The following is a 24,439-nucleotide window of genomic DNA, read 5'->3' as shown; positions in this document are numbered from 1 at the left end:
CACTTCATTAACATCATAGAGGTAGGATTTACAACACACAGGAAAATGACATGAGACGACAAAATGGTGGACATTCACCCGAGACTGGGAATCTTGGCCTAGCCAAGTTGCCAGACATTTTTGGGGGACAAAATTCAATCCATAACAGTTGCCTTTGAGTCAACTCCGACTCATAGTGACCCCACCCATGTCAGAGTAGAACTGTGCTCTATAGGGTTTTCAATGGCTGATTTTTCAGAAGCAGATCACTTTCTTTTGTAGTACCTCTGAGTGGACTCGTACCTCCAATCTTTTGGCTAACACCCAAGTGCCTTAACCTTATGTACCACCCAGTGACTCTGGGGAAGACCAATGAAGAGGCTATTTCTTGGGGAAGGGTTTGCAACTGATCATAAACATCACCTCCTCCAGGGAGGCTTCCTAGCCTTCACAGCAGTCTGTGCCTTCCTTTCCCATGCTCTCACATGAATCTCTTAAGGCATGAAATTTCTGGGAGGATTTTTGTTTCACGCATCTGCTGTCCCTACTAGACTGTGAGTTCTCCCTTCTGTGTCTCCAGAACTTAGCCTCATTTCTGGCACACAGTAGGGGTTCAGTGTTTGCTTAATGAATAAATGATGTCCAGCCCTTTACCCTTCCCTCTGAAGGCAGTGGTGGTTTAGTGGTAGAATTCTCACCTCATGCGCAGCCACCACCTGTCTCTCAGTGGAGGCTTGCATGTTGCCATGATACCGAACAGGTGATAGCAGAGCTTCCAGACTAAGATGGACTAGGAAGAAAGGCTTGGCTATCTACTTCTGAAATTCACCGTATGAAAACCCTATGGATCACAAAAGTATAATCTACAACCAATCATGGGAACGGCTCAGACTAGGCAGTATTTCTTTCTGTTCTGCATAGGATTGTCATGAGTTGGGGGCTGACTTGACGGCACCTAACAAAAACAGGTTTTTCCCTCCAAGGCTGCAGATGACCAGAGGCAGAGATGGAGATTTCCCAACTTATAACAGTGAGCCAAGCTGCATCAGACGCTCAGTGGTGTGGGATGACAGAGAGAGCCCTGGGCCAGGAGTTGGTGCCCTGGGCTCTTGTCTGGCTCTGCTTCTAACCACTTATGACTGCTCATCATGGCACCTTTCAGCTATCCATCACCTGCAAAATCAGACTGCTCGCTCCTCTGCTCTTTCAATTGCCTTCCAGCTATAAAACCCCATGACTCTGATGATCCATCTTTTTTCCAGTGTCTAGTGGAGCTGCCTGCATTTGAAGGGACGGTTTCCAGGAGAGGGGGCAAGGGATGCAACTGCAGTGGCCCCAGATGGCATCATGCACTTGGCATCCCGCACTCGCCCTTTTTGCGGACTTCCCCGCTGCAAGTGAAGGCAGCAAGAAGACAAACTGCCTTCGCAACCTCGAGAAACAGGTATATTGGCAAGACGGCTTCTTTGGGCGCAGAAAAAGGAAGAGGTTTAAAGCAAGCACATCAAGCTGTTTCTGAGTGCACTTAATAGCTGCCCAGACTTGGCAACCCTCTTTTGAAAAGCAGAGTCACTTCACCAATAATAGGGCTCCATTATTTTTTATCTCTGGACGCTGTGCTCCGTATTTCCCCTGGTGTTCTCCTGCTCACTAACCCATCCATCCTACTTATAAACCTACACTTAAAAAAAAAACACTTAAGCCTACATAAAATACAGCTGTGACGCCATGGAAAAGCTTTCCTGTGTGGTGGTGACAGAGGCTGCTCCCCAGATTATGTTTGTTCCTAGGTGCCTCAAGTTGATTTCTGGTTGGAGGAGGGAGGTGACTCTCAGTACTCTGTTAAGGGGATTTTAGGACTCCTGGGGCGCTGGTGGCACAGTGGTAAGCATTTGGCCACAAACCAAAAGGTTGGCAGTTCGAATCCACCAGCTGCTCCTTGGAAACCCTATGGGGCAGTTCTACTCTGTCCTGTAGAGTCACTATGAGTCAGAATCAACTTGACAGCTGGTCTCTCCTCAGAGAAGTCTCTAAGTGGTCCAAAGAGTTAAGCCCATGGCTACTAATGAAAGGTCAGCAGTTCAAACCCACCCAGAAGCACCTTGGAAGAAAGGTCCGGTGATCTGCTTTTGAAAGGTCGCAGCTTTGAAAATGCTATGGAGTACAGTTCTACTCTGTAAGACATGGGGTTGCCATGAGTTGGAATTAACTGGATGCCAATGGGTTTGGTTTTTGGTTTTGCTCTTTCCTTGGGGCTTTAGGGCTGCCCCTTGATGTGGCGGTAGGAGGGTATACCCAAGGCAAGGCAGTAGATAGCCACCCCCCCACTGACTTTGTGCCCCCAAACCCAGGGTATTTATTATAGGACCAGTCTGGGCACCCTGTGACAGATCAGACCCAGCTATGGTTTTCCTGTCTAATCATGTTGTTAATTAACATAACAAATCTTCACAGCTGGTGGCTGTGGTTTGCATCTCATCCCCCTCTCCTCCCCCCTGTACGCTAATTAGTGCAAAAAGCGGGGAGCATATCTTCAAGTGTTGATTTGCCTTTATAGCAATGATTATTTTGGGAACAACCCAACCCCCTCCAAGCAGATAAACTGCCCCCACACCCTGAGTTTGAACCACACACCTCCTTCCTCAGAGATTTTTGGCTTTGCTAGGCCAGGATGGGGAACCCAGTTATTGCAGAGAATAATACCACATTTGTTTCCCCTGGTTTGAAAAGACAAAAGGGACTGTGAGGAGAGAAGGGGAGAGGATGTGACTCATTTGAAGGTGTTTGCTCATCTTCTTTTCAAAAAGTCAGCCTCTCCAAAGTGGAAACCTCAAGTCTAGCCAAGTGTTAAGTGGAACGTGGCGAAGGATCCTGCTAACACCTCCCCTTTGATGAAGCGGTTCACACCTCAGTCTGCCCTCAGCTCTGCTGCCCTCCCTACCTCCCTGGGCTGCCCCGTGGCTGCTGTGTCTGAGGAGCTGAAATCACGGACAGCAGCAGCCTGGAGAGGGACCTGAGACCAGAAGGTGGGATGACTTCTCCTCCAAAGTAGTTCAGGGACGGCACAGTGTCATGGACTGAATTATGTCCCCCCCAATATGTGTCAACTTGGTTAGGCTATGATTTCCAGTATTGTGTGGTTGTCCTCCATTTTGTGATTGTTAATTTTACGCTAAAGAGAATTAGGGTGGAATTGTAACACCCTTACCCATGTCACCTGATCCCATGTAAAGGGAGTTTCCACGGGTTGTGGCCTGCACTACATTTATCTCTCAAAAGATAAAAAGGAAAGGGAAGTGAGCAGAGAGGGGGGACCTTATACTGCCAAGAAAGCAGTGCCGGGAGCAGAGCACATCCTTTGGACCAGATCCCTGAGCACAGAAGCTCCTAGTCCAGGGGAAGATTGATGAGAAGGCCTACAGAGAGAGAAAGCCTTCCCCTGGAGCCAATGCCCTGGATTTGGACTTTCAGCCTACTTTACTGTGAAGAAATAAATTTCTCTTTGTTAAAGCCATTCACTTGTGGTATTTCTGTAATAACAGGACTAGCTGACCAAGACGGACAGACTTGAACCCTATGTCTGGGTCCTGGCTGGAGCTCTTGTGAATAGACCATGCTGCCTCTGTGGCTAGTTGGTCGGCTGGTAGTGCTACAGTACTATGGCAACAGAATAGGAATATTCGCCTTCTGCTCGCTAACCAGTTAACCAGTTGCTATTGAGTTCTGGCTCATGGTGACCTGTGTGTGTCAGGGTAGAACTGTGCTCTATAGGATTTTCAATGGCCGATTTTTCAGAAGTAGATCACCAGGCCTTTCTTCTGAGGCATTTCTGGGTGGACTCAAACCTCCAAACTTTCAGTTAGTAACAGAGCCTGTTAAGGGTTGGCACCACCCAGGGACTCTTCTGCTCATTAAGAAGTATCTTAAAGAACAAATATTGCTCTTTGAAGGTGTTTGAGTAGACTTCATAATATTTATTGTTTCTTTTTTTTTTTCCTAGTACTCTGTTCCATTTTCCATCCTCTCCCAAACATACATACATATAACCTTAATCATTTCCGTCTCTCCTTTTCTCACAGTATTCTCTCCTGTATCAGGGATCGTCAGAGTCTGCTCAGTGTAGCAGTGTGCAGTAATCCATTAGCAATGTCTGCCATAGGATGGGAGTGGGGGGTGGTGCTAAGCAAGCTGTGCATATTTCTTCTTGGTCCTTTTTTTTTTTTTTTTTTTTTAATGATTTCCAACAATTCAATTATCTAACCCAGTGGTTTTCTATCCTGGTTATCTTAGAATCACCTGAAGAGCTTTTAAAAAAATACTGTTGCCCGAACTCCGATCCTGATTAAATACGAATGTCTAGGGTTAGAGCCCATCGATCTAACACATTGCTTTTCAAATTCGCTGCAGCTCAAGAATCAGGGGTGTTTGTTAAAAATACAGATTCTCTGGAGACTGAGATTCAGTAGGTCTGGGTGGGGCCCAGAAATTTGTTCTTTTGAAAAATTGCCTCAGGAAATTCTCCTGACTGGGTATTTTGGAAATTACTCTCTAAATCATTAATTAAAGGTCACCTTAGCTTCCACAAAGCTTTTTATCCCTCGGTCATAAATGACCTCAAACTGTTCCCTAGTTGCCTTATGTGTCTTGATCTTATATCCCCGCCTGGATTGTAAATTCATAAAACTGTAGAATTTCTGAACTCAAGAGGGCTTTTGAGACCAGATGATCTGTTCAAACAAAGCCACACATCTAGTCTATTTCAGGGCTGGGTCTAGAAGCAGTTCAAAATTCCTCCTACTCAACTATAATTTAAAATGTTGTCTTCCCACACTGCCAAGTCAGGCCGGCACTTTACTCCTAAGAAAGGCTGAGGGCAGCTACACTTGTCCTGGTGAAAGACTGGCCGTTTCCATGTATGGCTTCTGCTCTGAGGAACCCTTGTCAACCAAAGATTGGCACAGGGTTTGTGAAGTGTGAGAGTGCTCCAGAGCCAACTGGATGACAAAGTTATCTAAAAGGCTGTGAACTTCCATCATAAACTGTGCCCACCACAACATGGGATGATAACAGTTGATTGACTTGACTTTAGGACATGTTCAAGTCTCATCAGCTGTGAGAACCTGGACCAGTAAGTGATTTAATAAAGGTAAGCCTCAATTTCCTTACCTTTCAAATGGATGTTCCATATTTTTTACACAAATAATGCTCACCTTCTATGTTTGCCAACAATGCCCTCCCACTGTGAGATATTTTCATAAGTGCTATTATCCCAATTTTTTTGATACGTGTTGTAAAAAAATTAGCAGAGCACACTTAAGAAAGTATCTCGTGGGAAAAGTGTAGTTGGCAAACAAACGCAGAAAGTGTGGGTTATTTGAGTAAAATATGGTGATTATATTTCTTTCATTGGGTCATTAAAATGAAAATTTGCCTTAATTGAACATTGTCTTTGCATCAGGTGCCATGATAAATGGATCGTTGTGTCAACTGCTAACTCATGATGACCCCATGCACAACAGGATCTGACCACTGTGATCCATAGGGTTTTCGTTGGCTGATTTTTCAGAAGTAGATTGCCAGGCCTTTCTTCCTAGTTCCTTGTGGCCTGGAAGCTCCACTGAAGCCTGTTCAGCATCACAGCAACATGGAAGCCTCCACTGACAAATGGGTGGTAGGTGAGCGTGAAGTGCATTGTCTGGGAATTGAACCTGGGTCTCCCCAGCCGAGGAAATCCTGTACAGCATAGTTCTACTCTGTCCACATGGGGTTACCATGTGTCAAAATTGATTTGATGGCAATCAGTTTGGTTTTGGTTTTAATCTTTACAGAAGCAGATTGCCTGGCCTTTCTTGGTGCCACTGGGTGGATTCAAACCGCCAACCTTTAGGTTAATAGTTGAGTGGAAACTATTTGTGCCACTCAGGGGCGTTCTTAGTTTCCTAGTAGCTGTAACAAAAAATACCACAGATGGGTGATTTAAAAAACAGATGTGTATTGTCTCCCAGTTTTGGAGGCTAGAAGTCCAAATTAGGGCATCAGCTCTAGGAGAGGGTCTCTCCTTGTTGGTAGCCCCAGGTGCTCTTTGGCATTCCTGGGCTTGTAGATGGCTGCTCATGAGGTCAGTCCCCTGTGTGTGTGTCTGTCCATGTTTGTTTTCCCTTTTTATTAGACACCACTCAGAAAATCTTAGGTTTAGGATCTACCCTACTCTGGTCTGACTTCATTAACATAACAAAGGAAAAACCCTACTTCCAAACAGGGTCACATTTGCAGGTACAGGGGCTAGGAGCTCAACGTAATCTTTTGAATTCAATTCATAACAGATTCCTGGCACCAGGTGTACTTGCTGACCACTCCCTTTACTGAGTGATGCCTCACTCCTGTGACTTTTCTCCCCTGTCTGTCTGGCTACTCCTTCTTTATAGGTTTCCCATTCTTCTGCCCCATATTTTTTAAAAAAAATTAAAAAAATAATTTATGGATCGGCATGTGTCCTCCCTTGCTCTGTGCATCAAAATGTCACAGGTCATATACAGTAGGTCCTGAATCTGAGGCGAGGGTAGAGGTTCTACATTGCGGACAAGGTGCCCCCTCTGTTTCATTTCCTGTCAACACGTTTATTTGTGCCTACTTTGGTAGATTTATGAATTCTATTCCCTTGTTTGAATGGAACTCTCTCTTACAAAAGGGACAATGCACAAAGATACCACAGTTGGAAGACAATGCTGCTAATGGCAGTGCAAGTGGATGACGGGGACGTGGGAGCGCTGTCCCCTCCCTCTGGCCCCTCAAGAGAGAAAAACAACAGTAGTCCATCGAACCCAATAAGAAGTCAGCCAGAAATGCCTTGCCATTGTCGAGATTTTTGATCTACAGATTAACATCTACAATTATTATGATAAATCAATTTTGTCCCAATTTATATTGTGACTTGAGATATTAGCTGATGGTGGTATCAAGCCAACGCAATCAACAGGACATTTAATAATATTTACCTCACCCTGCATTTTATAATATATGCAGTATTTCTACATTGGAGTACATGTTTATGGCTTGTAGATCAAAGGATAAATAAGTGCATATATATTGGTTATAATGTGCTTTTTTTTTTTTATTATTCTGCTTTTTTTTAATATCAAAGCTGGAGACTCCTGATCTATTCAACACCCTTCCTTCCCCCTTCTATGCATGAGAAGACAGGTCCAGAGTGGTTATGTGAATTAATTACCTGAGGTCAGAACTTGGACCTGATTCTGATTCCAGGCCAGGGTTGAGCCTCCCACCTCTTTCTCTCCCTCAGAGATGTAGTGAGATGCGTACTTTGCTCTATTTTAGCATCAGGGGGCCTTGGGAGACTTTGGGCAAGATGCTCCCATTTAGCACATCTGGCGGTGAGCAGATATGTTCCAGCAAGGTCAGGCCCGTGTGGGCTTGAATCCTGACTCTGCACTCACTTGCTGTGTGACCTGGAATGAGTACTTTACCCTCTCTGATTCTCACTTTCCTCAATTATAAGATGTGGATAACCTCATGCCTTGGGGGTGTTTTTTAAAGAATAAATTGTATAATGTTGTCTAGTATAAGCTATATGTTCTTTAAAGGCTAGTTGTGATCCTAATAGTTGATGTCACTATTGTGATTATGACGGTGCAGGAGATACAGGTCTGTCTTATTCGGACTGGGGTTCCTGTGGATCCATGGACCAGATCCACGTCAGATGTGAATATGGTTTGCCTGGCTGGACATATGGCACAGAGGTAGCGTGGTGCTGCACGTGGGACCTCAGCCCCGGCAAGCCCAGTGGTTGCATCTGTGGGTTGATCTTGGCTGGGCATGAGACCTGCCAATGCCCACTACCTTCCCTTGAGCCTAGGTCACACTCTTGAATCTAAAATATCGACATGGCTGATTAAGAGTCACATCACTTCATTTGAACTGGTTACAGGCAAATGTCTTGCTGAACTCAACTTGACGCACACTTCCATAAGCTCGCTCCATTCCTGGCACTGTCAGTTTTTGTCACCTCTCACCACTCTGCAATTTACTGTCGTCTTTTACCTCTCAAATTCCTGGAAGCTACTCAACCAAGGGCCATAATGACCTCCTTGCTGTTCGGTCCAATGGACGGACACCTCTTCGTTGTTACCATGACTTTTTGGTACCAGCGGTCACTGGTGACTCTTCTCTTCTTCTTGAAGAACTCACCCTCTTCTAACTGAGAAACCCGCACTCTGTTTTCCTCCTCCCTCTGGCCACCCCTTCTCAATCTCCTTTGCTGGTTTCTATTCTTCTGTCCTACATTTACATGCTGGGGATTATCCCAGTTCTTCCCCAAGCATCGTTCCTGTCATACCACACATTCTTCCTGAGCAATCTCATCTAAGGTCATGGCTTCCTTCACCCTCAACATCAATAATTCTCAAACAGAGGGAAGGCTGTCAAAATCACCTGCTGGGAAGAAGGCGTTTTCTATCTGCACAGGCCACTCACTGCACGGTTTCTGAGGCCCACCATCTATCACTGACATTCACTGTCATAGTGAGTTAATTTTAGGGATGGTGGCTCCTCAGTTGTTTATGTCTGTTAAGAAACCCTTACTTACGTGCTGACTGATCCCACCTGTTGCCAGCCATATTGCATTTATTTAATTGACTTTTTAAAATTGTTTTTGTTAAGTGCCGTTGAGTCAGCTCCAATTCATAGTGACCCTATGTACAACAGAACGAAACACTGCCTGGTCCTGCACCATCCTTACAGTCACTGATATGCCGAGCCCGTATTTGCAGCCACTGTGTCAATCCATCTCCTTGAAGGTCTTCCTCTTTTCCGGTGACCCTCTACTTTACCAAGCATAATGTCCTTCCCCAGGGACTGGTCCCTCCTGATGACATGTCCAAAGTATGTGAGACAAAGTCTCACCATCCTTGCTTCCAAGGAGCACTCTGGCTGTACTTTCAGGGCAGATTTGTTCATTCTTCTGGAATGATATATTCAATATTCTTCTCTAATATCATAACTCAAAGGTGTCAATTCTTCTTTGGTCTTCCTTATTCATTATCCAGCTTTTACATGCATATGAAGTGACTGAAAATACCATGGGTTGAGTCAGGAGCACCTTAATCCTCCAAGTGACATCTTTGCTTTTTTAGCACTTTAAAGAGGTCTTTTGCAGCAGATTTGCCCAATGCAATGTGTTGTTTGATTTCTTGACTGCGACTTCCATGGGCATTGATTGTGGTTCCAAGTAAAATAAAATCCTTGCAAACTTCAACATTTTCTCTGTTTATGTTGCTTATTGGACCAGTTTTTTAAATAATATATATGTGTGTATATATACATGTAAAAAACATGGAGTCCTGGTGGCTCAGTGGTTAAGAGCTCAGCTGCTAACCAAAAGGTCGGCAGTTGGAATTCACCCACCACTTTTTGGAAGCTCTATGGGGGCAATACTACTCTGTCTTATAGGGTCGCTATGAGTTGGAATTGACTCAACGGCCATGGGTTTCAACGGATATATATAAAACATAGTATTTTCTGTTTCAACCTTTTTTACAGGTATGAGTCAATGACATCAATTACTTTTATCATGTTGTGCAACCATCACCACTAACCATTTCCAAAAATTTCCCTCACCCTTAATAACAATTCACTGCCCCTCCAAAATGATTCCTTTTTTATCCCTCTCTCTACCATCCCTAAGAGTCAAAATCGACTCCTCGGCAACAGGTTTGGGCTATCAGCCCTGGTAATCACTAATAAACTTTGGTGTCTATACATTTGCCGATTCTAGTTATTTCATGTAAGTCAGATCATACAATGTTTGTGTTTTCTGAGACTGGCTTCTTTCGCTCAGCATGATGTTTTCAAGGTTCATCCATGTTGGAGCACGTATCAGGACTTTGTTTCTCTTCATGGCTGAGCACCTTGCGTTCTTGAGCTGCACACCTGTACATACAGGTGCGACCACACAGAGCCCCGTGAATGTCTTCTGGGTACCTCACACTTAACTTGACATAAGTGACACTTAGCTCTTCTATAAACTCACTCCATTCCTGGTATTGCTGGTTTTAGGGAATGACACCACCATCCACAAGGCTGCACAAGCCAAAAACCTAGTTATCATCCCTGATCCTCCTGTCCCTGATGCTGCACAGATAATTACCAAGCTCCCTCGAGTCCACCTCCTGAAAGTCCTTCGCACCAGACCATTTCTCTCCTTTCTCATTGACGCCTCCCTTCTCTCTTCCAGTCTTCCACCCTCCAATCCATGGGCCACATGCAAGCCTTTCTCAAGTGCACATCTCACCAGGACCCTCCCCTCCTTGGAAGCTTTAGTGGCTCCCTGCTGCTCTTGGGATTCAGTTGGGCCCCAACCACCTCTTCAGCCTCATTTCTTGCCTCTTCTCACCTTACCCTACACACTTTGGTTGCACTTAGGGAAATCTATAGTTTATCATCCAGACCAGATGATACTTGAGAGTGAAAGAGGGGGTTAGAATAATCACTCTGGGACAACAAGAGAACAGTGGAGCTCTCCTGAGAAAACCATGCAGTATGGCCAGCCCAAGTCATGCTGAGCCTTCAGTTCCTCACACATGCCTTGTTTTCTTTACCTCTGAACGTCTGTGTATGATGTCGCCTCTACTTGGGATACATTTCTTCGCCTTTTTGAGGACTCCATCCTTTCTGTATGTTCCCCTAGCAACCTGTACCTCTCATATATAGCACAGAAAACGCTAGTATAGTTGTCTCTTTCTTACCCCTGCCTGAGAGAAAAAACAGTCTGATTGGTTCTGGAACTACTTTAATGCCTCTAGATCAGTTGGTGTTGAGAGATTCTGACTCACGGCGAGTCCATGTGTGTCAGAGTAGCACTGTGCTCCATAGGGTTTTCAAAGGCTGATTTTTCATAAGTAGATCTCCAGGCCTCTCTTCTGAGGCACCTCTGGGTGGACTCGAATTTTCAACCTTTTGGTTAGCAGCCTAGTGCATTAACTGTTTGTACCACCCAGGAGCTCCTTTAATGCCTCTAAACAAACAAACAAAATAGCAAACCAGTTGCTGTCGAGTAGATTCTGACTCATGGCAACCCTACGCACATCAGAGTATAACTGGTTCCTAGGGTTTTCATGGTTATAACCTCTTGGAAGCAGATTGCCAGGCTCTTCTTCCGAGGTGCTTTGGGTGGATTTATATTGCCAACCATTCGGTTAGCAGCCTCCGTGCTTAACCCTTTCCACCACCAAGGAGCTCCTTCTAATGCCTGTATTGCTTGCTCCCTTCTTTATTTAAACAAAGAGAAAGTAGTTTTCAGTCTTGAATTCTTTGTGGGGGTGACAGAATCTAGTCAGGATTTAAGAACACCAGCCTGTCCATGAGTGACCGGACTTTGGGAAGCAGAGGCTAGCCTGACTAGCTCAGTGGTCTTTAAGCAATGTGCTCGAATACTCCAAAAATATTTTGAAAAACTATGAGTTCTCTTTCATCTCTTAAAGTTGACACCTGAAGTTTTTCATCATAAATTTAAATTGTTGCAAAGGATAGAATTTCTTCCCCTTTGACTTTTCTAATGCAAATTTCAAGCCAACATGAAAATTGAAAGAATAGTACAATGACTACTCATTTGCCCTCCACTTAGTGCCAACAGGAAACCCTGGTGGCAAAGTGGTTAAGAGCTATGGCTGCTAACCAAAATGTCAGCAGTTCGAATCCACCAGGCGCTCCTTGGAAACTCTATACAGCAGTTCCACTCTGTCCTATAGGGTCACTTGACGGCAGTGGGTAGTACCAACAACTAGTAACATTTTGCATTATTTGCTTTATCTCTATGTGCGTTTTTGCAAGTGATGAGCCGCTTGAAAGTCTGTGTAGACATTCTGACGTGCACTCCTAACATGTAAGCACGTATCTTCCATGAATGAGGACCTTCTCCTGCCATAAGGTGATAAACACCGTGATCATACCTAAGAAAATTAACATCATGCAAAGCATGCAAACTCTGACCTAGTCTACACACTGACATTTACAAATAAAACTCTGCCATTTTTCTTTTAAATTTATCCCATGGAATCTAAATACGGTAGAAATTTGATACTCACCCTTGTCCACTTACAAACACCTGGACGAGTCCTTTTTCTAGCATTTTGAACACTTTACATCTTTCCTTAAATTTGTACATCTATTCCACTAACTCCACAAAATCTTATCCTAACGGATAATTTTTTATTTATGAAATTTTTTTTTAATCATCCCAGGATATTCTTCTAAAATGAAAAAAAAAAAAAAATTGTTTAATGTGGATTTTTTTCTTTTTATTTTGTGATCATAAAACCCTAAGTATTAAATCCTAGCAAGTAGCCATCTAAGATTCATCAATTGGTCTCAACCCACCTGGAGCACAGGAGCATGAAGAACACCAAGGACACAGGGTAATTACGAGCACAAGAGACAGAAAGGGCCATATGAATCAGAGACTACATCAGCCTGAGACCAGCGGAACTAGATGGTGTCCAGTTACAACTGATGACTGCCTTGACAGGGAACACAGCAGAGAACCCCTGAGGGAGCAGGAGAGCCGTGGGATACAGACCCCAAATTCTCGTAAAAAGACCAGACTTAATGGTCTGACAGATTAGAAGGACCCTGGAGGTCATGGTCCGCAGACCTTCTCTTAGCCCAAGGCAGGAACAATTCCCAAAGCCCACTCTTTAGACAGGGTTTGATGACTGGACTATGGGATAGACAATGATACTGGTGAGGAGTGAGCTTCTTGGATCAAGTAGACACATAAGACTGCGTGGGCAGCTCCTTTCTGGAGGGGAGATGAGAGGGCAGAAGGGTTCAGAAGCTGGCCGAATGGACATGAAAATAGACAGTGGAGGGAAGGAGTGTGCTGTCTTATTTGGGAAAGAGCAACTAGGAATATATAGCAAGGTGTATATAAATTTTTGTATGAGAGATTGACTTGATTTGTAAAATTTCACTTAAAGCTCAAAAATAAAAAAAAAACCCTATTAAAAAATTCTTGATTATCATTTAAGTTATTATTGGTACACAAATACACTATTACACTATTGATCATAGTAACAATATATCGCAATTTTGATTTTAGTCATAAAAGGTAAAAAAAAATTTTTTTTGAAATACATCTGAATGACATCAGTGAAGCACTAGCAAATAGTTCCTGTATTCATGGATGAGTATTACTTACCACTAGAAAAAGACAGGGTGCAGTATCAAATCTATTCCTATTTTTTATAAACACAAATGAAAAAGTGATTCACATATAAAATAAATGGTAATGGAAAGAGTTTTGTTACACCAATTTGAACTCCTTCAAGGTTAATATACTTACAGTCACATGGTGATATATCACAAAATGATTTTAATAATTTTAATAATGATATATCCATTGATGACTCAATTAGATCTTCCTTTAATTTTATCAAAAGCAAAGAACTGGAAAAAGCCTGAATTGCAAAAACTTTGTTATCCAGTTATTAGATTTATTCACTCTCTTAATTTCTTGGGATTGTACTGAAAAATATTTATCAATCTTTATCAAATTATTAATTATACTTCTTTTTTCACCTGCAGGTATCATCTTTAACCTGAAATGCTTGTAAATGATTGAGAAACTAAAAATATTGGTCATTGGAATACATCTTTGCCAATGCAGTATTTTTTAATCCAATGCAAAAGCTTTGTCCATATTTGTATAAAATCTTGGAACTGCAGCTCTAGCTCATTTAATTTATGGAAAATGTCCACCACGTAACATCACTGGCAGAGCCACTATTCATGGTCAAGCCCATCAGTCCAATCTACTTGCTTCCTGCCAGAAAACATCTGACTTCATTTTTCAATTTAAACACACATCTCTGTTATACCTCTCTCACTTTTTGTTCTAATTCTAAGAAAGAAAGATAGACAGATGTGTGGGACATGGGTCTTGCTAGGAGTGTGTTACCTGCATGAAATAGATCTATGTTGCTTTCTTCGCTTTGCTCCCAGCCTCAGCAGCCTTGAATTCTTTGATGCAAGTGGGGGGATGAAAGAGGAGAGGAAGTTAAGTAAAAGTTCTGAATATTTGAATTCAGAGCTTCCTAACACAGTCAAAATACTTTGTTTCTAAGACTACGGTTTTCCCTTAATGAAATATGTCCATTTAGGCAAGACCAAACTCATTGCCATTGAGTTGATCCCAACTCATAGCGACCCTATAGGACAGAGTAGAACTGCCTCATAGAGTTTCCAAGGAGCACCTGGTGGATTCAAACTGTCGACCTCTTGGTTAGCAGCTATAGCACTTAACCACTGTGCTACCAGGGTTTCCCCATTTATTATTTTTGTTTTTATTTCTTATTTTTATAATTTTTATTGAGCTTTAAGTGAAAGTTTACAAATCAAGTCAGTCTCTCACACAAAACCCATATACACCTTGTTACATACTCACAATTACTTTCCCCCTAATGAGACAGCCCGCTCTCTCCCTCCACTCTCTCTTTTCGTGTCCATTTCACCAGCTTCTAACCCCCTCTACGCTCTCATCTCCCCTCCAGGCAGGAGATGTCAACATAGTCTCAAGTGTCCACCTGATCCAAGAAGCTCACTCCTCACCAGCATCCCTCTCCAACCCATTGTCCAGTCCAATCCATGTCTGAAGAGTTGGCTTCGGGAATGGTTCCTGTCCTGGGCCAACAGAGGGTCTGGGGGCCATGACCACCGGGGTCCTTCTAGTCTCAGTCAGACCATTAAGTCTGGTCTTTTTCTGAGAATTTGGGGTCTGCATCCCACTGCTCTCCTGCTCCCTCAGGGGTTCTCTGTTGTGTTCCCTGTCAGGGCAGTCATTGGTTGTAGCTGGACACCATCTAGTTCTTCTGGTCTCAGGATAATGTAGTCTCTGGTTCATGTGGCCCTTTCTGTCTCTTGGGCTCATAATTACCTTGTGTCCTCGGTGTTCTTCATTCTCCTGTGCTCCAGGTGGGTTGAGACCAACTGATGCATCTTAGATGGCTGCTTGCTGGCGTTTAAGACCCCAGATGCCACTCTTCAAAGTGGGATGCAGAATATTTTGTTAATAGATTTTATTGTGCAAATTGACTTAGATGTTCCCTGAAACCATGGTCCCCAGACCCCTGCCCCTGCTACGCTGGCCTTCAAAGCATTCAGTTTATTCAGGAAACTTCTTTGCTTTTGGTTTAGTCCAGTTGTGCTGACCCCCTCTGTATTGTGTGTTGTCTTTCCCTTCACCTAAAGTAGTTCTTATCTACTATCTAATTAGTGCATACCCTTCTCCCACTCCCCCCCCCCGTAACCAAAAAAGAATGCTTTCTTCTCAGTTTAAACTGTTTCTCAAGTTCTTAAAATAGTGGTCTTATACAATATTTGTCCTTTTGCAACTGACTAATTTCACTCAGCATAATGCCTTCCAGATTCCTCCATGTTATGAAATGTTTCACAGATTCCTCACTGTTCTTTATCGATGCATAGTATTCCATTGTGTGAATATACCATAATTTATTTATCCATTTGTCTGTTGATGGGCACCTTGGTTGCTTCCATCTTTTTGTTATTGTAAACAGTGTTGCAATAAACATGGGTGTGCATATATCTGTTCGTGTAAAGGCTCTTATTTCTCTAGGATATATTCCGAGGAGTGGGATTGCTGGATCGTGTGGTAGTTCTATTTCTAGCTTCTTAAGGAAGCGCCAAATCGATTTCCAAAGTGGTTGTACCACAGGGTTTCCCCATTTAGGCAAAGCTTTTTATTTTTTGTTTTATTGTGGTAAAATATCTATAACATGAAATTGGCCATTTTAGCCATTCTTAAGTGTGCAATTCAGTGGTGTTGTTTACATTCACGATGTTGTGCTACCAACACTATCTATTTCCAAAATTTTTCATCACCCTACCCAGAAACTCCACACCCATTCCGTGACAGCTCCCCACCCCCTTGGCCACCCGGTCCCTGCTAGCCCCTGGTCTACTTTCTGTCTCTATGAATTTGTCTTTTCTATTTCATGTAAGTGGAGTCTAATGATGTCCTTCTGTGACTGCTTATTGCACTCAGTGTAATGTTTTCCAGGTTCATCTACGTTGTAACATGTATTAGAATGCCATTCCTTTTAATGGCTGAATAATATTACATTGTTTGTATATAACACATTTTGTTTATCCAGTCATCTGTAAATGAATGTGTAGGTTGTTTCCAGCTTTTGGCTATTGGGGATAATGTGGCAGTGAGCATTGGTGTGCAACTATCTCCTGAGGCTCTGTTTCAATTCTTTCCACTATATACCTAGCAGTGGAATTACTGGATCATAAGGTAATGTTTTGGTTTTTTTTTTTAAGGTAATGTTGTGTTTAACTTTTCTTTTTTCTACAGTAGCCACACCATGTTACATTGCCACCAGCAGGGCATGAGGATTCCAGTGTCTCCACATTCTCACCAACACTTGTTATTTTCCAATTATTTGATAATATAGGCAAAGCGTGTGACCCTTCTTTTTTCTCCTGAGACTGTCAAGCAAACCATTAACATTTAATCAAGGCTCAGCTAATGCTTCGTGGGGACAGAGCAGTTTTCTCATAAAATACAGATTGAAGAAACTTTTGAGTTTCTTCCCTATGAGAAGAAGACTTTCTATATTTGGGAAGCTTCTGGTGTGTAAATAAATCTATGCAGAACCTCTGTGAACCAGCCCTTCAGTTAATGCCTTGGCTTTTTAGGCTAGGTAAGACCTGAGCAGTCTGCTATACTCGCTCAGTTTTGCAGGGACATGCAGAAGAAAAGGGGGAAACTCTCCTGGTGTGTCTGTTTTCCCTCCACCCCTTCATTCCAACCATTTTCAAGGAGTTTTGAGTCCAGGAAGTAATCCCTGGGTGGTGCAAACGGTTAAGCGCTTGGCTGTTAATGGAAAGGTTAGAGGTTCGAATCCTGCCTTAGAGGAAAGTCCTGGCAATGTACTTCTAAAAAATCAGCCAATGAAAACTGTGTGGAGCACAGACCTACTCTGACCCACACGGGGTCGCCATGAGTCAGAGTCAACTGGACGACAGCTGGTAACTGGTGAGTCAAGGAGGGGGTCACAAACTGGTATCATTTGAACAGTTTACTCAGTTTTGACTGTGTCATGGATTAAATTATGTCGCCCCCCAAAATGTGTGTATGAGTTTGCCTGGGCCATGATTCCAGGTATTGTGTGGTTTTCCTGTATGTTGTAAAGCCTGCCTCTATGCTGTTAATGGAGGAGCATGGGCGGCAGTTGTGTTAGTGAGGCAGGACTCACTCTACAAGACTGGATTGTGTCTTGAGGCAAACTCTTGAGACATAAAAGAAAGAATGGAGCAGAGAAACGGGGGACCTCATATCACCAAGAAAGCAGTGCCAGGAGCAGAGCACATCCTTTGGATCCGGTTCCCAGCACAGAGAAGGCCAACAGAAGAGAAAGCCTTCCCCTGGAGCTGATGCCCTGAATTTGAACTTTTAGCTTACTTTACTGTGAGGAAATAAATTTCTCTTTGTTAAAGCCATCCATTTGTGGTATTTCTGTTATAGCAGCACTAGATGACTAAGACAAACTGTAAGCTCATGGTTTAAATTTTTTTTTCCTCACACATGAAATCAGTAGATTCTACCTTATTATCCCCAATTCCCATTTTCAAGTTTCTCTTGAAAAAGTAAAGTTCTAGCAAGAATGTCACATGGCAGTGATCCGCTGGAGCTAAGTAGTGGCTGTCCCCTTTAGATGATGACATGAGCGCTCTGGTTTGTCATAGTTCCCACCCCATCCTTGACATTTCCTGCCCGTTCCCTGTGGAAATTTGAATTTGTGACCTCTAGAGTGACGAGTGGAGCCCTGGTGGTGAAGTGGTTCAGTGCTCAGTTGCTAACCAAAAGGTCTGCGTTTTGAATCTCCCAGCTGCTCCTGGAAACCCTACGCGGCAGTTGTACTCTGTCTTAGAGGGTTGCTATGAGTTGGAGTCAGCTCGACGGCAATGGGTTTAGTTTGTTTTTTGGTTAGAGTGAAGGGTTGTTGAGGCAGTTTGTTTCACCAGTAAACATTTATTAAATGCCTATGGTGGCTGGCCAAACTCACAACAATTCTTGCCCACAAGACCCTCTATTCTAGGGTGGGAAGACAGACAATACACAAAGTAAATAAGTTAATAATAGAATATGTTAGAAGGTGACTTATCCTATGAAGAAAATAAAGCATGGAAGGGGAAAACAAGTGTGGATGGATGCAATTTTAAAATAGGATAGGCAGAGAAGTCACCAAGACAGTTAAATCAAAGCTTGAAGGGGGTGAAAGTATAAGCCAGGCAAATATGGCTCAGGGAAGAGCATTCTGGCAGATAAGCAGCAGGTGCAAAGGCCCTGAGGCAGTGAGGTGTCTACAAAGTCCATGGCGGGGGGTGGGGAGGCAGACACTACTATGTGCTCTAGGCAAGTCTCTAGCTCCCTCTGAGCCACACCTTCTTTATGTGAAAATGAGGGTTTGGGTCTAAAGATTTCCAAGGTCCTGCACAGCCCTAACATTTGGTGATTCCATGGCAAAGGCCTTCTCTTAGCAAAAGCAAAGGCTGTTTGTCAGTGTGGAAGTGTTCGTAGAAAGAAAGTCTTTTGTTATATCTCTGAAGAGACTAAATTTGAGAAAGGCACCTTTCAGTCTAGGCTCCTCTGACAGGGAAAGAAAGGTCATGCTGGGGTCTGACAGCTGAAACATGCACACCCGTGTTCTCTGAGGGCTGGATTTCCAATGTACCTGGGTCGCGGGTGGGTCGGAAATGAATGGAATCGGCAGAGGTGATGGCTATCTTTTTTATTACTGTTCAGTGTTTGATTTCTGCTGTAGCCCCAGCAGATGACAACAGATTGCTGGGCAGGACCAAGAGCAGATTATTTTTTATCCGATCACTCTTTGTGAGTATTTGGGGTGACTGAAGTTTTTTAATATTGAAAAGCCAAACAGCATGGGCTGTTTCATTCACCACCAGTTTACCCTGTTATTTACAGTCCCACTCCCTTAACTTTTTAGTTCTTATTAAAAAAAAAAAAAAAAAAAATCAGCCATCGTCAGCTCTGCCTGATAATGTCGGAAGATGAATGCTGGAGATAAATACCCACCTTCCCCAGATCTTGGGTTCTGTCTTAGTTATCTAGTGCTGCTATAACAGGAATACCACAAGCGAGTGGCTCTAACAAAGGAAGTTTTATTCTCTCACAGTTTAGGAGGCTAGAAGTCCGAGCTCAGGGCACGGGCTCCAGGGGAAGGCTTTCTTTCTCTGTTGGCTCTGGGGGAAGGTCCTTGTTATCAATCTTCTCCTGGTCTAGTAGCTTCTCAGCACAGGAACCCTGGGTCCAAAGGCACGCTGTGCTCCTAGTGCTCCTTCCTTGGTGGTAGAAGTTCCCCCTGTCTCTCTGTTTGCTTCTCTCTTTTATATCTCAAAAAAGATTGACTAAAGACACCAATTTTTTTATAGATTGAGTCCTGCCTCATTAACACAACTGCCTCTAATCCTGCCTCGTTAACATCATAGAGGAAGGATTTACAGCACATAGGAAAATCACGTCAGATGACAAAGTGGTGGGCGATGACAATGACAATGGCCTAGCCAAGTTGACACACATTTTTGGGGGACACAGCTCACTCGATAACAGGTCCTTTTGGGGGCACATCATCTCCTTTTTTGTGCCTGATGAGAAACGCCCATCACTATGAGAAAGTGTCCTTTAAACATGCCATACGGAGGGTTTGGCCTTGGCAGGGGGCTGAGTATCTGGAGGGATGATTTCTGCAACCGTGGAGTTCTTAAGAATGCACAGAGAATTACTTTGAGATTTTTCTGATTTTATAATAAATCTCTGTTTTCTGGGAGTGATTGGGAGCTAAGGCCCTGGTGTTTACATTTGGGAGGTAGGTTGGGGATGGGGGATAGTGATGAGGAGGAAGAGATTGTCAAGACTGCAAAGGGCCTGGGATTTTACCTGCTTGCAAGTCAACACGTTAGCCTGCCAAGTTTCATGGATGTTAGCAGACTCCTGGGTCAGAGAAAAAAAATGTTATCAGTCCCTACAGCAGCCGTAGCCAGAATATCAGCATTTGTACCAGTTCCCTGAAGCCCGGTTGCTGCAGGGTGACGCCTGGACACACAGTGGATTCATTTCAGGAGAGGACCCCTGGGCTTAGGGAACCCCAATCTTTTATATTAGGCAGTAAACATGCCTGCCTTTTTCTCCAGAAGGAGACAGTATCTTCACGATAGTGACAGTAACCAAGCTTGCTTTTCACTCTGAAGGGAGACCTATCCATTTTCCAAGGTTATTTGCTATACAAACTGGTCAGCTGAGCGCTTAACCACTGTGCTACTAGGGCTCCTTTTGCTCTGCAAACATCCTTGCAAAAATAGTCCAGAACAGAGGCAGACAGTGCCTCTGCTTGCAATATGTACAGAAGTCTAAGAGGCACGTGGAGAGCCGCCTTCCTGTACCAGGGACCTGGACATACATTGGCACTGGCTCGCTCCCCTGCTGCCTCAGGTGATTTTACCTCTGGCTTTGAATCACAGTAGCTCTCCCTCTCTATTTCTAAGGAAATCCATGGTGACAGCGTCCTGCCTGAGTTCAAGACATAATTCAAGTTCTTCCTGGAGGGAAAGGCCAAGAAGAATTTTAAAAAAGTTCTATTCACTTTATGACCAATTTATGTCTTTTACTGTGCTCCTCATGGCAGGGCAGTTGACACTCCCAACTACTGGAAGCTTAAATTGCGTACCATCTTTGAATTATATGTACTCCAGGGTGATAGCTGGTCCAGTCCACCTTGATTGAGGCAGGCTTTATGTTTTAGGCAACTAAGGCCCTGAAGAGTTAAGTGTCTTGTTGAAAGTCATTTAGTAAAGACATGGTGGGACCATGATTCCAAGTCAGGTCTATGGAAATGGAAGGTTTCTTGTATTATTCTTCATAAGCAAAACTTAGACTCCTAAGTTCTTAGACAGGCTTCACCAAGAAAAGTTGAGGAAACGTTAAGAGGGTTTCAATAGGAGAGAGTCCTCAGAATAGCTTTCTGAAGCTGTGGCAATTGGTAAGACGTCAGCGTGTCAAAGAGACCTCTAGTTGCTACCCACTATCCATTCTCTCTTTAGCTAACCAGCTGCCATTGAGTTCATCTGACCCCTGGTGACCCCATCGTGTGTCAGAGTAGAACTTCGTTCCATTGGGTTTTCAATGGTTGATCTTTCAGAAGTACATCACTAGGACTTTTATTCTGAGGCACCTCTGGGTGAATTCAAACCGTCAACCTTTTAGTTAGCATCTGAGCGCCTTAATTGGTTATTGTTGTTAGCTACCCTCCAGTAGGCCCTTGACTCATAGCAACCCAGTGCACAAAGGAACAAAATGCTGCCTGGTCCTGAATCATCCTCGTGATGGCTTATAGATAGGACCATTGTGATATATAGGGTTTTCATTGGCTGCTTTTCAGATGTAGATAGCCAGGCCTCTCTTCCTAGTCTCTCTTAGTCTGGACCTTCCACTGAAACCTATTCAACATCACAGCAACACACAACCCTCCAAATATATGAGTAGGGTAATTTGCCCAGCTTTTTAAAAAAAAGTAGATTTTGTAGCTTTCCTTGTAGTCGGGGTAGTCATCAGATGTGAGTAGAAGTCATTTCTAGCAAAATTCTTTCAAGAAGGCTCGTCAGTTGTCAGGGTACCCTCCCTCTACTTGTCCTCTCTTCCTCCTTCTTCCAGCCTGGAGGAAGGATGCTGGAGCCACAGTGGCCATTTTATGATCAGAAGGAGATCTTGTGAATAGAAGTTTGAGTTAAGGATGGTGGGGCAGAAAGACAGAAGGGGCCTGGGCTATTGTTAACATCATGAAACCACCATACCAACTCTGGAGTACTGAACTCTCTCCTGCTTAAAACTCTCCAGTGGCTTCCCAGAGCCAATAGAAAAAAAAAAAAAAGATCTAACTTCCTCATTTCAGCCTATTAGATCCTTCGTGATCTGACCTTGCCTTCCCGTAAGCTTTCTTCTTTTTCTCTGACTCCTTCTTCTCCAGCCACTTTGGTCTTCAGTCTTCTTTCAGTTTCTAGAAGCTTGTTCCTGCCCCTTTGCATTTGCCGTCCGAGCTGCATGGGAATGTACTATCCCCAGAGAGCGTCAAGCTCAGCAGTGTCAATGTCTCCTTGCTGTTCAGGTTTCAGCTCAGATGTTGCCTTCCCTACCTCTGGATTTCTTCAGTGTGGAAGAAAAAGAACTCCTTTATTTTTTTCTTCTTCCTTTTCCCCCCATTTTTTCTCAGTATATTTTTAGATAGCAGATTAATGTAACTCTTAAAGATACTGGGTGCTTATCAATACCTAACTGTACCCTTGAATGTTCGTTGCATCTTGTCAGGATTTTTGGTTGTACATAACAGAAACTTTGGCTAGCTTTAGTAAAAAGGGACTAATTATCCTTGAAGACGGTTAGATTGAAGTGAGGGCTGATGAAGTAGGTTTGGAGCAGGTGGGAACCAGATTGCTCCAGAAGGTCTGGGTAGCAGGTTCTGTTCATTGATCTCACCAGGGCCCTGGAGGAATAAATGGACGTTAGTTTCAGTGGTAGAATTCTGGCCTTCCATGCGGGAGATCTGGCTTGGATTCCAGCCAGTGTACCTCACTCAAGTGCAGCCACTACCCGTCTGTTGGTGGAACAGGTTTCAGCCGAGCTTCCAGATGAAGATGAACTAGGAAGAAAGGTGGGACAATCTACTTCCAAAAATCAGCCAGTGAAAACCCTGTGGATCTCAATGTTCCCATCCCATTGTGCATGGGGTTGCCTTGAGTTGGGGACCGATTCAATGGCAGCTAACAGCAATTTCTGCTAGTCCATGTATCCCTCTATCAATATTCAAATTTTCTCAATTGGTTGAGCCGGCACCACATGACTGCTCTAAGCCACGGTCACATGATTGCTGAGCCAAGGTCACATGGCTGCCTTGTACCAAGTTGATGAGAGGAAGGACAGGGTAGAAGCAGCCTCCTGGGAGTAGGTCAGCTTTGTCTATGGAGGGCAGACCCTTGGATTTATTGTCCCATAATAACTGCATCCAATGAGGGGAGAGACGGTTCCCTAAAGGAAATCAGAGAGCTGCTGAAGGGGAACTGTATTGAGTGCCCCTCTCAATAAAAAAATAAATATTCAGCATTACAGAGGATTTGGACATTTCGGTGACAAGTGAATTGGTTAAGATCAAAAGTGAAGATTGTTACACCATGAAGCCTTCAGGGATGAGCAGTTCCTGACAGGTCCTCCCCGCTCACAATCACGGGCTGACGTTAATAGCAGTGCCTTTGAGGAGGGCAAATGCTTCAAGTAAAAGAGCTCTTGTAACCTTCCCTGGTTTATGTAGTTGTAAATGGTATTTCATGGTAAAAATACGAATGCATCTACTTCCTTGAGTGCCTCCTCTTCCCTAAATGGGGCTGCAGCTTCCGATTCAAACTCCTTAACCCACCCCAGCAATTATAGGTCTTCACAACTCTCCCTAAGTCGGGGCAAGCCATCTTGTCCCCTGGGGTGAGAAATTAGAACTCCACAAAGATCAAGGGCTGTTTTCCGGGCCTTGAGGTGTGCTGGCAGCGTGGCAAAGTAAAAGCAAATTACAGAGTCTGTAGCTGAGGTGGAAACCCTGGTACCATAGTGGTTAAGAGCGATGGTTGCTAACAAACAGGTGGGCAGTTCGAATCTACCAGGCACTCCTTGGAAACCGTATGGGGCAGTTCTACCCTGTCCTATAGGGTCCCTATGACTTGGAATCGACTCAAGGGCAATGGGTTGGTTGGTTGGTAGCTGAGGTGGTGGGAACGTTGTCAGTTAAGTAATGGCTACCAAGGGCAGGTGGCCCCCATGTGAAGAAGATCCGGAGTAGAGAAATGGACTTGACGTTCCAGCCTCAAAGATTTTAAGTTTGCATGAAGAATTACTGAAACATGTCCCAAACTCCAGAAACCCAGAGACTCAGACCCTCGGGGCACTGTTTCCCATCGAAGTTTGTTATTGTAGCTATGTTTAATATCCACAACTCATCTGTCAGTTTGTCATACATGAATAATTGGAACTGCAGAGAACGGCAAGTTTATTTCTTAGACAGGTGAGGAGGGAGCAAAACCTCATTGGTGGCATCCTCCTGAGCCCCCTCGGGCCCTTCTTTCCCCACCTGTGTGGTGAAGTGGGGGTGGGACCAGACTGGTAATTCTCAAACATTGTTGCATATCAGAATCAAGTGGGAAGCCTGTTAAAAATAAAGATGCTGAACCCTAACCTTATAGATTCAGAATAAAAAAATCTGGGGAGTCAGAAGCACTTGCCTTTTAAAAATCTCTCTGGGAGATCCTGACACCCACCAAAGTTTAAGAACCACTGGGCCACAGCATCTTTAAAAATGGGTCTGTAATTTGG

General features: G+C 43.7%; 1 long non-coding RNA gene across 4 annotated transcripts in view; it reads left to right on the top strand.

Moving 5' to 3' along the window:
• The window catches only part of LOC135231554 (uncharacterized), a 149,112-nt gene that overhangs the window by 43,295 nt on the left and 81,378 nt on the right, over nt 1–24,439 (top strand). For 3 of the 4 annotated variants that reach the window (XR_010322335.1, XR_010322336.1, XR_010322334.1), the window contains exons 2-4: nt 1,242–1,423; nt 4,822–5,125; nt 5,438–5,654. This is a non-coding gene — a long non-coding RNA (uncharacterized LOC135231554). Of the gene's footprint in view, nt 1–1,241; nt 1,424–4,817; nt 5,126–5,437; nt 5,655–24,439 lie in introns of all 4 variants that reach the window. The other variant, XR_010322333.1, reaches the window with a different exon arrangement.

The sequence above is a fragment of the Loxodonta africana genome, chromosome 6, assembly GCF_030014295.1.
Source record: "Loxodonta africana isolate mLoxAfr1 chromosome 6, mLoxAfr1.hap2, whole genome shotgun sequence".
NCBI lineage: Eukaryota > Metazoa > Chordata > Mammalia > Proboscidea > Elephantidae > Loxodonta > Loxodonta africana.
Note: the sequence above shows the minus strand (reverse complement) of the source record. Positions and strands in the feature narration are given on the sequence as shown.